The 6,570-nt window shown below is 43.3% G+C and overlaps 1 protein-coding gene across 1 annotated transcript in view; it reads left to right on the top strand.

The window, feature by feature from the left end:
• LOC121856985 (cadherin-87A-like) overlaps positions 1-6,570 on the top strand; it is a 77,827-nt gene that overhangs the window by 29,487 nt on the left and 41,770 nt on the right.

Below are 6,570 nucleotides of genomic sequence, written 5' to 3'. Positions count from 1 at the left end.
TGTTGTTGTAGGTTCTGGTACAATTCCGAACAGGAATGTAAATAGACTTTTGTTTGTGATGGTGCAACGTGAAAAAATAAATAAATTCACTCAGCACAGATTTATATGTTGAGAAATACCAAGTTAAAAAATGTACTGTTCTTTTTTAGACTTATTCTGCTTTAGTGATTAAATATTGTATCGGTCAGCATTCTCGGTAGTGTTGACATAACGGCGTGTGTGTGTGCGCATCAGATAACATTCTTCTTGCTTATTCATGATTCTAATCATATATTTCCAACTCATCTGCAAATAATATATAATTTTATTTTATTTATCGTTAGAAATTATTACTTTCTTTTGTTTTTGAGCTCGTCTGTTCGCATCTCGTTCGTGTGGTTGTGGTGATTGTTGTGATGGTAGCTGTTCAGTCAAGTTTTTGCTTTGAACTTTCAACAGACAAGCGCTTCTATCCACACTCTTTGTTTGTTTTGCATGACAGTTTCCACCACCTGTCGAGGAAGAGCGGGAAGGCTGACACACTGACGGTCGGTTTCGTCTTACTCAGAAGTGAATTACAATGTTGTATAAATGCTTTGTTGTCAATCATTCTAATTCGGTTTATTGATTTTTTAAATGAATTTGTAATTATTTATTTTTATAAGGAGCTCTCGTTAATGATTGAGACACATTTTATGAGTGGGGCCCATTTGGCTTGTGGAGAATTTTCTTTCCTAGTCCTCCAGAGGCCCTAGTTGGGTTCATATCCGCCAGGGGTTATGTGTACGGGTATATAATGGAGGTGTAAGAGCCGCGGTGACCTCACTCCCACCCCACACACAGCAGGATGTGGCTGGTGATGCTCGCCAGGTCTTCTTCAGCAGCACTACACGTCGACGAGGAGAATCAGGTTACTCCAGCCAAGAGGAAATGAAGTTTTGTTTGTCATAATTGAATCTCGTTTGGTTATGCTTCTTTAGGATGTCTTTCTTGTTTTATAATTATAGTCACTGAAAACATAAAGAGTGAACTAAACTTATATTTTCCATGGTGTTTTATTTGATGTGGAAGACCCATTTTGCCTCAAACGTGTGTGGTAAAGGTGTATTTTAGCCCCTCCCGTTCTCCTACCCTCCGTCACCTATTTACCATATGTGGATCCAAACAAACGATTCAGTGACAATTCCAAAGAAAATAACACTGTCTTAAGCCTTAACCGCACCTTTACTAGTAGTGTTTTTGTTGCATATGCTCAACACCAAATTCGTCTGTGTCAAAAAGTCAAGACCACAGCTGAGGGTCAAAGGTCGTCGTGTATAACGGTACTCGTGTAGGATTATGCTAACCTGTGACAGATTTCCCTAAACACTGTAAAGGAACACTCTAACCTGTTCTCTTTTCTTTAGTGTACCAGACGGGCGCTAGACCTTAATCGGGATTATTTCGGCGGAATTTTTAGATGAAGGAAGGTGAGGTGGGGGGGGGGGCAGGGTAGAAATATTTACAAATTAATTATCTCTTTCTTGACTGCCTCTCTACTATGTACGATCTTTCCTCCATCCCCGCCTTCCTACTCCGAAATTCCTCGTCCACTGACTCCTCTCCCGTCCCCATTCACACACCACAAGAAGTTAGGGTGTGGAGGCGCCTTTCCATCCCTTGATATGGCGAAGTGAATTTACTGCATAAATCCCCAATGCTTTTATACCTGCCTCACATAAGAGACAAACCAGTGAAGGACTTAGTGTAGTTTTCTTATCATTATTTCCCTATTGTGGGATAGTCGATAACGTTGCTGGCATTACAGGTTAGGTCGCCCTTCGTCTCCTCTCCTATTGGCGGTATTCTGAGTGCTCCGTAAACTGGTTTCCTGTTGTCTTTACACGGACAGCAGCAGAGGACCAGGAAATAGATAATCAATTTCTTACGTTAGTTCGTTTTGTATCTAGTTTCGGGTATTAGAAGTCATTTTTAATTGAACTACGACGTGTAGATACTGGCCAAAATGACGTAACTAGATGGGTTCTCTAGAGTAGTCGAGAACCAGATAGTTATCGTACGAACCTTTGAGAATTCAGACTCCAGTGGACCAAGTATACCTGCCTAACCGGTGGCGTCTTGCAGCTGTTCTTCCTGTGTTGATACCCGTGACGTCAACAACACAGATGCCATTTAGGGATTATTATTAAACTGTGTTGGGGGCTTCTTCGTGATGAAGCCGTTGTTGTCCGGAAGTTCCTGAGGTCCGGATGTGGTTTGTTTTTCCGTAACTAGAAAATTTGTTGTTTATGGGAAAAAATAAAAGAATTAAAATCGTATAATCAAAGGCAAATTAAATTATAGGTGTTTATTTTTTCGCTATAATTTCATGTCTTGAGTTATTGTCAACGTGATTATTTTCACCGTTCTATCTGTTTTTATTTTCTCTACTTCAATTCTAAATAATGTTGATTCACCTGAAGATTAATCCCTTAACTAACCCAACCACAAGTAGCATTAGGGTGGGGGGAGGGGGCTAATTATCAGGTGATCCCACTACTTTTACTCATTTGTATTTTAATTCACCAACTAACAGGCAATTGGCACAACGCTGTTTATCTTGAACGTGACTATTCAGTTGTACCGAGTTAACATTTGGATTTATATTTACATGGCTATACGGACAAAACCCCAGTGCACAAAACCCCAACGGACAAAACCCCAGTGGACAAAACCCCAGTGCACAAAACCCCAGTGCACAAAACCCCAACGGACAAAACCCCAGTGCACAAAACCCCAACCCATTATATGAAAAGTGGACAAAACCCCAGTCTCATATATAAAATATAAAATAAAACAGTTTTATGTTTGCAGACACACATTATATATACATTTTATTTTCCACACTCCAGCAAAACCCTTTTACATTTGTAGGTAATTGACACTCACAATGTACAGTATATGCTCCACTTATGTGACTGGTGAACGGAAATAAAGTCACAGGAAAAAAAAAGTCACATGATTTGTACACATTGACAGCACATTATATATATGATGGCAGTGCACGTAGATTAGGTTAGGTTTTATCCGTGCCTTTTTTCTGTGATTTTGTTTCTTGTGACTATTTTATAAGTGACTGGGGTTTTGTCTACTTCTCATATAATGGGTTGGGGTTTTGTCCACTGGGGTTTTGTCATGGATTCGTTTATATGTGGCCACTCGGCTCCGGCGGAAGTAAATTATTTACCTTCCTGAGGTCTCTGATTGGCTGGCAAACCATGACGCCTTTGTGCACTTCCTCTCGTGATTGGATGAGGTGCTGAGGACGATACCTCATCTCTTTTGATTGACTGAGGATGGTGGCTCACCACTCTCGTAATTGACTGAGAGAGAGAACAAAGTGCATGGAGAAATATTCAGCTCCTGAAATCATGAATAATGGAGACGATGCATACAAAGCACTTCCTGTCGTCACAACTCTATTTTCTTTGTCTCCTGACTGACTAACAATGCGCTAAGTACTGGTAGGTTGATCATTCTACCTCATGACTGGTCGATGTAAACCTTGTTCTTCTCATGATTAGCCGAGGAAGAAGCGTTCATATCATTCTGCCTCTTGATTGGCTGGAGGAGAAATATATGAACCCCATTGTACCTTATGAATGACAGACATGAACGACCCCCCTACCTCATGATTTGCCAAGAAAGCATGAAGTTCATCCTCACATCCAAGGTTCACACCTGCCTCATGACCGAGGGTAAGTGTAGCGTATCAGTGTGAAGAACCTCGTTGTCTCTCGCTTGGCTGATCACCACACACACACTGACCAGCCAACCACTCCTCAGTGTACCGTTCATTCCACCGTTTTGGTGTTTCCGCTCTTATTGTCTTCCGCCGTTCCGTTCCTCTTTCCTCCGTTTCGTTCCTCCACCCTCCGATTCATTCATCCATCCACCATAGGCTCAGTGATCAACGTTTATTGCTATCTTATTACTGACACATATACAGATCCTTGGACATTATCGGAACGCTGAGGAGCATTTCGTCCACTTGTTCTTCCTTCTGTAATACTGTTATTGTTATGTACAGGTGTGTGTGTTTGTTCTTGCGTCGTTGTTCTCACTGTTGCATGCTCCTTGATTGTTCTTCGTGCTGTTCTTACTGTACCTTTTGTTCTTCCTATTAGACTAAGTTAGATAGATAGATAGGTAGATAGATAGATACATCTAGACACACACACACACACACACACACTACTACTACTACTACTTTGTTGTCACTCGGAATGGAGTATGACGATCATCCAGCTATGAAACAATGATATGAGTTATTAGGGATGTCACCTAGGTTGGTGAGTTTTGAGGTGACTAAAAAGGCCGATACGGGACCGGCAGAGTCGTTCACATTCGTTGCATATGTGGAGGACTGCATCTAGTGCGGGAGAGGCGGTGGCAGCGGCAGCGTCTTCCCGGTGTTGGCGCTTGTCTGCCTCGGTTTGCAGTCGGGCTAACTCGAAAGTATTGACACCTTCTCGTGTGGTGCTCCTCCAAGCGTTACGGTGTGGAGTAATCGACTCCTAGGTGAGGGAGTCGATTTAGCACTTTTTCAGGTTTGTCTTAAGACTATCCTTATACCATTTTAACTGCCCGCCGGCATTACGTTTACTATTCGTTAAGTGACTGTAAAGTGGCTTCTTGGGCTTTCTACTGTCGTCCATGCGGGTAACATGGTCAGTCCAGCATAGCTGTTCCGGGATAATGGTAGCCTCGATGCTTCTACAGTTGGTGTCAGCAAGAATACTGGCATTTGTTCTCTTGTCTTCCCAGCGAACACAGAGGATGGAACGTAAACTACATTGGTGAAAGTTTTCAAGTGCCTTGAGGTGCCTCCTGTATGTGACCCATGTCTCACTGCCATATAGCAGGGTGAGGAGGACCATTGCTCGATACACGTGCAGCTTTGTAGATAATTTCAGCTTCCGTCCGAATCATATTCTTCATCTTCGTCGTCGTCCGAATCCTATTTTTCATCGTCCGAATCCTATTCTTCTCGTCGTCGTCCGAATCATATTCTTCATCATCGTCGTCCGAATCATATTCTTCCAACCCTCCCCGCTCCTCTCTTTCAATCTTCCCCTTCCTCAAACCCTCATATCAACGAACCCTCAAAATCCTCGAATCACCAAACCCTCAATCAATGAACCCTCAAAATCCTCGAACCACCAATCCTTCGAACCCTCAAACCGTCATACTGCCAAACCCTCAAACCAAAAAACCCCTGAACCAACAAACCTTCAAACCACCAAACCCTCGAATCACCAAACCCTCGAACCACCAAACCCTCATACCAACGAGCCCTCGTACCCTCAAACCCTCGAACCACTGAATCACGGAGAGACAAGGCAACAATAGCAGCGGTAGTTCCCCTGCCTGGACATGCCCACTGCTTTGGTGTTTCCCGGCTAAAGCGACTATTATGCTACTCTTGCTGCAATAATGGGTCCTACTTTGCTGTTTTACCCCGTTATTGTTCGTGCTTATCTCTCGCCTCATGTTAACGGTTACTGTTATGTTCTGTTATTTAGTAAACGGTGTTTCTGTCTCTGTCCACCTGACCACTCACAATGTCTGGTGTAACATGGAAAGTGTCTGTCGTTTTGCTATTAAATGTGTCATGTATATAAGTGCCTGTCGTTGTCTTTATAAATGTCTCTTGTTCTGTTTATAAGAGTCTGTACATACATACATACATACATACACACCAGAATGGGACCACTCTGCTTCCTTATGCTTATCAGTGATGCCCTAAGAGAAACCCCCGCTCGCTGGAAATATGTCGACGACTCCACTATTGGGATCAGCGTCAACAATTCTGCTCCCGACTATATCGCCCTTCAGGATTTATTGAACAGTCTTCAAAACTAGGCCACCAACAACCACGTCACCATCAACCATACCAAGACCATGGTTATGCACACATCAACCTCTCCTCCGACATTGTCCCACCTCCTTCCATTACTTTACCTGTAGGTCCGAACACACTCCTGGTTGTAGATTCCACGAAGCTCCTCGGCGTCACCATAGACAACAAACTAAATTGGAAACCACACGTCAGTGAAGTTGTCAAATCCTCCAATTTCCGTCTCCACCTCCTCCGCCGACTCAAGTCCCTCGGATTGTCAAATCCTCCAGTTTCCGTCTCCACCTCCTCCGCCGACTCAAGTCCCTCAGGAGTTCCTTCAACATTCATACTCCCCAAGCTCACCTATGCCTCCCCCACCTGGTCTTCCTCCCTAAATGCCACACAACGTAAACACCTAGAAAAAGTGCAAAAGAGGGCATGCAAGATTATTCTCTCCCCTTCCTACTCCACATATCAAGAAGCGCTCAACACACTGACCATTTCGACTCTCACTGACCATCACCACGACCTCATCTGCAAATTTGGTAAGAAGCTTCTTCACCATCCTCGACACCGGCTCCTACTACCACCTGAGATTCCTAGCCCGAGAATTGCTGTTCGACACCACAACCGCATCCAGCCCATACGTGCACGAACTGATCGCTATAAGAACAGCCCAGTCCCAACCATTGTAAAAATTATCAATAACT

Source organism: Homarus americanus, unplaced genomic scaffold (genome assembly GCF_018991925.1).
Source record: "Homarus americanus isolate GMGI-L3 unplaced genomic scaffold, GMGI_Hamer_2.0 scaffold44060, whole genome shotgun sequence".
NCBI lineage: Eukaryota > Metazoa > Arthropoda > Malacostraca > Decapoda > Nephropidae > Homarus > Homarus americanus.
The sequence above is the reverse complement of the archived record's forward strand: the minus strand, read 5'-3'. Positions and strand labels throughout refer to the sequence as shown.